Here is a 9,829-nt window from a genome sequence, read left to right on the forward strand (position 1 = left end):
TGTCATGAGTGACATAGCCCTAGAATATTCTATAAACCTTGGTGTTCCATGGGAAGAGGTCCTAGTAAGGAGATCCATATAGAATGTTTCTTCAGAAAATTCAAGAGCTAGCAACAAAAATTGATGGTAGTGAAAGTGTTTATTCAAACCCTGAAAGCTTTTCTCAGGTGGATTTGAGAATGACACATTCTTGCTTTCACAGGATGAGAGCAGTTTTGGCTAGTAGATCCCAAATGTCATGTTCATACCCATCATGTTTCCTTACAGTCTCTCAGCACTGAAAATACACACTTGAGTCAAACAACCTTTTGGTGAGGGAAATGGGGTGAACTGATTGTTCTGTGTGTGTGAAGTTGCATAACCAAACAAGCCATTATGAACCTAGGTGTTCTATGAGACGAGCTCCTAGTAAGGCGTTTCTTCAGAATAGTCTCTTGATAGTGACAAAAAAAATCAACAAGAGTGAAGGGAGAATCAGCACGCAAAGTGTTTTTCTTTGTGTTCCTTTGGGTTTTTAAAATGTTACATTCAAGTTTTCACTGTATTCAAGCAGTTTTTGCTGCTGCTGCTGCTGCTAAGTCACTTCAGTCATGTCTGACTCTGTGCGACCCCACAGACGGCAGCCCACTAGGCTCCACCGTCCCTGGGATTCTCCAGGCAAGAACACTGGGGTGGGTTGCCATTTCCTTCTCCAATGCAGGAAAGTGAAAAGTGAAAGTGAAATGGCTAAGTCGTGTCCGACTCTTCGTGACCCCATGGACTGCAGCCCACCAGACTCCTCTGTCCATGGGATTTTCCAGGCAAGAGTGCTGGAGTGCTAGCAGACTCCCATTGGTAGGTTCACACCAAGAATAAATCCAAGCAATGTCCCAGCACTGAAAACAGACACTTGGGTCAAACCCAACCATTCCATGAAGGAAGTGGTGTGAACTGGTTCTTCACTGGGTATTTAGTGGCATAACAATACAAGGTGTTCTATAAGCAGAGCTCGTAGTAAGGAGACACAGGCAGTTTTTCCTTCAGCAACTTAACTTGCTTGCACTAAAAATTGACAGTAGTGAAGTGAAAATCAGCACCCAAAGTGTTTTTATAAGTGGCTTCAGGGTGAAACCTTCTAGGATTTATAGGGTGAACACACTATTTTGCCAGCAGTCCACAACTGTTAAGTACACACCAGGCCTATTTCCTGAAAGTGTCCCAGAGTTGGAAGTACTCACTCTGAACAAACTGAACCTTTCCAAGAGGGAAGTGGTGTGAAGTGGTTGATCTCCGTGTCGTGAGTGGCATATGCCTACAACACATTATGAACCTAGGTGTTCTACATGCAGACCTCCTAGTAAGGAGATCCAAGTACAGTGTTTCTTCAGAAAAGGCATGCATTGGCCAGAAAAGTTGACAGTTGTGAAGAGAGAATCAGCACCCAAAATGTTTTTCTCAAACACCCAAATTGTTTTCCTCAGTGGGTTTGAGAATGACACATCTTGCTTTCACAGGATGAAAGCAGAGTTTTTGCTAGCAAACACCAATTGCCAGGTTCACATCCAGCATGTTTCCTTGCAGTGGCTCAGCACTGAGAATACATACTTGAGTCAAACAACCTTTCGATACGGAAGTGGGGTGTATTGGCTGATCTCTGTGTGATGAGCTTCTTAACCATACTAGGCATTATGAACCTGGGTCTTCTATGAGAAGACCTCATATTAAAGCAATCCAAGCATGGCATTTCTTCATAGGAGTCACTTGATAGTGACGAAAAACTGACTTGAATGCAGGGAGAATCATTACCCAAAGTGTTTTCATCAATGGGTTTTGAGAATGCCACACAAACTTTCACAGTATTCGATCAGTGTTTTTGCTAGCAGACCCCATTTGGCAGGTTCACACTGAGAATAAATCCCTGCAATGTCCCATCACAGAAAATATACACTTGGGTCAAACCAAAACTTCCCACAAATGAACTGGTGTGAAATGGTTTTTCATTGGATGTTTAGTGGCATAACCATACAAGGTGTTCTATAAGCAGAGCTTATAGTAAGGAGATGCAGGCAGTTTTTCCTTCACCAAAGTAACTTGCAAGCATTAAAAATTGATGATAGTGAAGTGAAAATCAGCACCCAAAGTGTTTTTGTAAGTGGATTCAGGGTGAAACCTTCTATTATTTATAGGGTGAGCACACTGTTTTGCCAGCAGTCCACTACTGGCAAGTTTATACCCAGCATATTTCCTGAAAGTGTCCCAGAGTTGAAAGGACTCACTTGGAACAAATTGAACATTTCCATGAAGGAAGTGGTATCAACTGATTGTTCTCTGTGCAGTGACAGCCTTAACCATATAATGCACTTTGAATCTAGCTTGTTCTCAGTGATGAGAATTCAATAAGGAGATCCAAGCAGTGTTTCTTCAGAAAAGCAACTTGCAGGTGATACAAATTGACTGTAGTGGAGATGAAATCAGCACCCAAAGTGTTTTCCTAGGTGGTTTTGACAAACAGTCCAGCATTCACAGGGTGAGAGCAGTGTTTTGGCCAGCAGAACTCAAATGGCAGATTCACACCCATCATACTGCCCAACAATGTCTCAGCCTTGAAAATACAAACCTCGGACAAACTGAACCTTTCTACGAAAGGAGCAGTTGAACTGATGTTCTCTGTGTCGGGCATGGCAAAAAAAATAAATGCATTACGAATGTCAGAGTTCTATGAGATGAATTCCTACTATGGAGATCAAAGCACATTGTGTCCTTTAGTAGTGTCACCTCCTTACATTAACTGCCTGTAGTGAAGAGAAAGTCAGCACTCAAGCTCCTTCCCCAAGGGGGTTTGAGATTGAAACACTATTAGCTTGCAAAGGGTGAGAAAACGGCGTTTGCCTGCTGAACCTAAATGGCTGAGGCACACCCCACATACTCCTCTGCTGTCTTGCAGCACTAGAAATGAACAGTTAGTACAAACTGAACCTTTGCAATTAGAAAATTATGTGAACTCTTCTCTATGTGGTAAGTGGCCAACTCATACGAGACAGTAGGAGCCTAGGTGTTCAATAAGCAGAGCTGGTAGTAAGGCCAGTCAGGCAAATTTTACTTTAGAAATACTACTTGCTTGCACTAAACATTGATGGTTGTGAACTGAGAATCAAAGTGTTTTTGTAAGAGGCTTCAGAGTGAAACGTTCTTGCATTTACAGGGTGAACACACTGTTTATGCCAGCAGTCCACAAATGGCAGGTTCACAAAACCAGCGTATTTCCTGGCACTGTTCCAAACTTGAATCTACTCACTTGGAACACACTGAACCTTTCCACAAAGACAGTGGTGTGCACTGGTTCATCTTTGTGTCATGAGTGGCATAACCCTACAATGTGTTATGAATCTAGGTGTTCTGCGGGTAGAGCTCCTAGTAAGGAGATGAAAACACAGCGCTTCTTCAGAAAAGTCACTGCTAGGTGACCAATATTGATGGTAGTGAGGGATCATCACTACCACCCAAAGTGTTTTCTCAAACACCCAAAGTGTTTCCCTAGGTGGGTTTAAGAATGACACATTCTTGCTTTCATAGGATGAGAGCAGACTTCTTGCTAGCAGAGCCCAGTTGCCAGTTTGACACCCAGCATGACGTCTAGTCAAGGCTATGGTTTTTCCTGTGGTCATGTATGGATGTGAGAGTTGGACTGTGAAGAAAGCTGAGTGCCGAAGAATTGATGCTTTTGAACTGTGGTGTTGGAGAAGATTCTTGAGAGTCCCTTGGACTGCAAGGAGATCCGACCAGTCCATTCTAAAGGAGATCAGTCCTGGGTGTTCTTTGGAAGGAATGATGCTAAAACTGAAACTCCAGTACTTTGGCCACCTCATGAAAAGCGTTGACTCATTGGAAAACTCTGATGCTGGGAGGAATTGGGGGCAGGAGGAGAAGGGGACGACAGAGGATGAGATGGCTGGATGGCATCACCGACTCGATGGACGTGAGTTTGACTGAACTCCGGGAGTTGGTGATGGACAGGGAGGCCTGCTGCTGCTGCAACTCATGGGGTTGCAAAGAGTCGGACACGATTGAGCGACTGAACTGAATTGATGTTTCCTTGCAGTGTCTCAGCACTGAAGATATACACTTGAGTCAAACAACCTCGGATGATGGAAGTAGAGTGACCTGGTTGTTCTCTGTGTGTTGAGTTGAAATAATCACACAAGGAATTATGAACCTAGGTGTTCTAGCAGATGAGCTCTTGGGAAGGAGATCTGAGCACTGTGCTTCAGCCAGAAAATTCACGTGTTGTGTCAGGAGCTGATAGTAGTGAAGAGTGTTTCATAGTGGGAATTTTTCAGCACCCAGAATGTTCTCCCAGGTGGGGTTGAGAGTGAAACAGTCTAGCCTGCGAGGCTCCTCTGTCCATGGGATTCTCCAGGCAAGAATAATGGAGTGGGTAGACACTCCCTTCTCCAGGTGATCTTCCCGACCTAGGGAATTAAACCAGGGTCTCCTGCATTGTAGGTAGATGCTTTACCAGCTGAGCTACCACGGAAGCCCTTTCTCCTAAGAATAGTAATTTTTTATATACTCAAACACTACTGTAAACTGACTACATAAAAATAATCTTAAAGAAAATGGAAAAGAAAGAAAACTGAATTTTTGTTATGGTTATTTGATAAACTAACTGGTGATACTGAGATAGTAACACTCATGTGAAAAGCGGTAATGTTTGAACAAACTTTTCTGTAAACAGTTCAAAGAAAATAAACTCAATGTGCACCAAAGGATATCTTCTTTAATCAGCTTTACAAAGATCAAAGGTGGTAGAATCACAAAGACATGCTTGAGACTTATCTCCATCTCTCACTAACTGCATGACAATTTACTTAACCTCCATAAGCCCACTTTCCTGTATATACAATGGCATCCTATCTCTGAGAGTTACTGTGAGGCTCACATGAAGCAATGTATGTGAGTCCTACAGCACAGCCTGCACACAGTTAAAGTCATTATTATCACAGCGACTCAGTGTAGCACGACTGGATATACAGAAACTTTCATAAAGAAGACATTTTAGGTTATTCTACTTGTGCATTACATTGAAAACGATTAGGTAAGGCTGATAATACACAGAAGAACTGTACAAAAAAGATCTTCACGACCCAGATAATCACGATGGTGTGATCACTCACCTAGAGCCAGACTTCCTGGAATGTGAAGTCAAGTGGGCCTCAGAAAGCATCACTATGAACAAAGCTAGTGGAGGTGATGGAATTCCAGTTGAGCTATTTCAAATCCTGAAAGATGATGCTGTGAAAGTGCTGCACTCACTATGCCAGCAAATTTGGGAAACTCAGCAGTGGCCACAGGACTAGAAAAGGTCAGTTTTCATTCCAATCCCAAAGAAAGGCAATGCCAAAGAATGCTCAAACTACCGCACAATTGCACTCATCTCACACGCTAGTAAAGTCATGCTCAAAATTCTCCAAGCCAGGCTTCAGCAATACGTGAACCATGAACTTCCAGATGTTCCAGCTGGTTTTAGAAAAGGCAGAGGAACCAGAGACCAAATTGCCAACATCTGCTGGATCATCGAAAAAGGAAGAGAGTTCCAGAAAAAACATCTATTTCTGCTTTTTTGACTATGCCAAAGCCTTTGACTGTGTGGATCACAATAAACTGTGGAAAACTCTGAAAGTGATGGGAATACCAGACCACCTGATCTTCCTCTTGAGAAATTTGTATGCAGGTCAGGAAGCAACAGTTAGAACTGGACATGGAACAACAGACTGGTTGCAAATAGGAAAAGGAGTACGTCAAGGCTGTATATTGTCACCCTGCTTATTTAACTTATATGCAGAGTACATCATGAGAAACGCTGGGCTGGAAGAAGCACAAGCTGGAATCAAGATTGCCCGGAGAAATACCAATAACCTCAGATATGCAGATGACACCACCCTTATGGCAGAAAGTGAAGAGGAACTAAAAAGCCTCTTGATGAAAGTGAAAGAGGAGAGTGAAAAAGTTGGCTTAAAACTCAACATTCAGAAAACGAAGATCGTGGCATCTGGTCCCATCACTTCATGGGAAATAGATGGGGAAACAGTGGAAACAGTGTCAGACTTTATTTTTTGGGGCTCCAAAATCACTGCAGATGGTGACAGCAGCCATGAAATTAAAAGACGCTTACTCCTTGGAAGGAAAGTTATGACCAACCTAGATAGCATATTCAAAAGCAGAGACATTACTCTGCCAACAAAGGTTCGTCTAGTCAAGGCTATGGTTTTTCCTGTGGTCGTGTATGGATGTGAGAGTTGGACTGTGAAGAAAGCTGAGTGCTGAATTGATGCCTTTGAACTGTGGTGTTGGAGAAGACTCTTGAGAGTCCCTTGGACTGCAAGGAGATCCAACCAGTCCATTCTGAAGGAGATCAGCCCTGGGATTTCTTTGGAAGGACTGATGCTAAAGCTGAAACTCCAGTACTCTGGCCACCTCATGCGAAGAGTTGACTCATTGGAAAAGACTCTGATGCTGGGACGGATTGGGGGCAGCAGGAGAAGGGGATGACAGAGGATGAGATGGCTGGATGGCATCACTGACTCGATGGACGTGAGTCTGAGTGAACTCCGGGAGTTGGCAATGGACAGGGAGGCCTGGCGTGCTGCGATTTGTGGGGTCACAAAGAGTCAGACACGACTGAGCGACTGAACTGAACTGAACTGAGAGACACCTGATTTTTTAATAAAGGCAGACTCACATTTTCATTTGGTTTTTATTGCTAAAAATTGCCTTAAGACAGCTGTGTCTGAAAAAGGAATTCCAATGACCACTCGAGCAAGTGCTTATGAACGAACATTTATTCTTCAGTGTTGTTCTCCTAACTTCCAAGCACTGTCTAGCAGAGACAAAATGCTGAACATGTTATAATAGAAAGGGAAACAAGAAAACAAATTAGGTAGTAGTTTGCTTTTAGATTTCATAAGCCATTTCTTTCATTAAACACAGTTTTGGGCCTACAAATTTCTGCTTTACTGAGATCCACTGGCAGATGGGGCTATGTCATTCAATTCATGGTGAGGACTATTAGATGTTCCTGAGGCTTGATTGAATAATTAAAGTGATAAACCAAATATGAGTGCTTTTATTGCATTTGCTCAGCATTAATAAGACCCATCATGAAAAGGGAAAATGGTATCAATTTAGAACCACTCATTTGGTAAGTACCAGAAAGTTCCACATATGGAATGAGCAGTAAAGTATTCTGAGTTTCAAGGCTCTGGGTCCACAGTGCAAACAGATTTTCTCTTAGAATCTCATTTCCTTCAAGTCCTTATAATTAGCTGTAATTAGCTAGGTAATATGGAGTTGACCTTTAAACACAAGAACTGGGGTGCTGACCCTCTGTATAACTGAAAATTGAATTAGCTGCTGAAATTCTTTGCCTTTTCTTATTCCTTGAAGTTTTTTCTTCTGTTGGAGGCCTTGACATCTGGCAAGGGCCTTTGAAGACAGGAAGGCATTTTGCTTGGATTCTTGAAAGAAACTGTTTGTTGCATATCCTACTAAAGTCATGAGAAAGAACTATAGGAATATCAAGGAAGAACTTTGGGATCTTCAAGGATCCAAATACCTAAAATAGAAAGGGCATTCCTGCTTGAAATGTTCGGGAAAGGAAATACCTTTTCTATATTACATCTCATTTATTCCTCACAAAACTGTAACAAGATAGATACTATCTGCATATTACATGTGAGAAAACAGGTCATTTGCCAAAAGGCAATCATGATTTGGACACAGATTTATCTGGCTCAAAATTTCCTGCTCTTCCTCTTAGCCTTCTGCTTTGCCTCCAGGGAAAGTTTCAGGCATCTTGACCTGTGCTGAACAAAGTAGCCACTAGTCAAATGGGGTCATCTGAATTAAGGTGTGCCATAAAATACACTAGAAGCAATGGCAGATATTTTCTTGGGCAGAGGATGAGATGAGTAGATAGCCTCACTGACTCAGTGGACACAAATTTAGGCAAACTCAGGGAGATAGTGGAGGACAGAGGAGCCTGGAATGCTGCAGTCCATGGGGTCACAAAAAGTCAGACATGACTTACTGACTGAGTAAAAACATAAAATACACATTGCATTTTGAAGATGTAATATAAAAAAAGTAAAATATCTCAATAATTTAAAAATATGTGTATCATACTGGAATGAGTGCTTTGGATGTATCAGGTTAGATGATGTAAATTATTAAAATTAATTTCACCCATTTTTTAATGCAGCCACTAGAACAAAAATTATCTATGTGGCTCACATTATGTTTTATGTAGTAGCAATGATTTTAATAATTTCCACTTAGGTTCCCAGACTGAAATTGTAGGATTTCCAAGGGAAACTTTTAGGAATTTAAAATATCAATATGCTACCTACACTCAATCCTTCTTAGTTTACTGTCTTCTGAACTTAATAAACATGGATCTTTAATTCCCTCTAGAGAAAGCACTCTGTCTTACACAAGTTGAATGGTCATTCTATGAACTTACAGAAGGACCGGAGCATCCCATGGTAACTAATGAAGTAAGCCATTATCAATGATTTTGTGATCATGTTTGGTACCTCCCTGAGTCAAAGCAGTGCTGTAAATTCCTATGGTAGGGTGAAGATGGCACATGTTTTTATCAGGAATGGAGAACTGATGCAATTTCATTTTGGTATGGGACATAGGTCTTAGACCAAGTTTTATTTCTCTGACATTTTTTTTTTTTGCCCCCCTCTGGGCCTCTTTTGATCATGATCTTCTAGCATAGTGGTAAATGCAATAATAGATGCCAATGAAGAGAAACAAAAGGATGCTTTCACATCCATAGTATAAAAATGCTAAATCTTTTCACTGTTGTAAGCTATGAGCCAGAACAAATGTTTGGGACCTGGAGAAGCACATTTAAGATTTATAAAAGCAAAGTCAACTAATTTCATTGTGGGTCACTGTCCCTTGAACAATGACAAAGTTCCTCAAGCACATAGTTACAGTTAAGCCTTGTTATGCAAAACAGATTTTATTTTTTAAAAAGTTCTTGAGATAAACTATGTGAGACTAGTGAAAATTTTGTTTGGAAATGATTTAGTCTTCTTCAACTGGTAAACACAGCTAATACAGAGTTGACCCTTAAACACAAGGATTGGGGTGCTGACCCTCTGCATAACCAAAAATTGAACTTTCTCATTGGAACTGTATCTGTGGTTCTGCATCTACAGATTTAACCAACTGCATAGGTTGTGTGCACATAGGCATGTGTGCTCAATTGTGCCCAACTCTTTGCCACCCCATGCACTGTAGTCTACCAGGCTCCTCTGTCTGTGGGATTTTCCAGGTAAGAACACTGGAGTGGGTTGGCATTTCCTTCTTCAGCATGGGTTGTGTAGTACTGCTTATGAATGGACCTGCACGATACAAATGTGTATTCAAGGGTCCACTGAGTAGTGAAAAGCATGATTAGAGCACATCTTCTGTGGACTGAGGAGTCAGAAAACACTAAGGAGAGTATCAAATCACTTTGTTGGGACTTCCTGGTGGTCCACTGGTTAAGACTGTGCACTTCCAATGTGAGGGGTGTGGGCTGGATCCCTGATTGGGGAACCAAGGCCCGCAGGCCATGAAGCATGGCCAAAAAGAAAAAAAAAAAAAAATCACTTTTGTTATATACCTGAAATACATATTTTATGTCAAGTATACTTCAATTAAAAAAGAAAAAATAATAATAAATAAAATTTAAAAACCACCATGGAAGGTATAAAGGAAGCAAATAATACAAGTTCCACCCTCAGGGATGCAAGGGATTTCTCTAATATGTAGAAATTTGCTCCCTAGGACTGGT

This window comes from Bos mutus, chromosome 15 (genome assembly GCF_027580195.1).
Source record: "Bos mutus isolate GX-2022 chromosome 15, NWIPB_WYAK_1.1, whole genome shotgun sequence".
Taxonomy (NCBI): Eukaryota; Metazoa; Chordata; class Mammalia; order Artiodactyla; family Bovidae; genus Bos; species Bos mutus.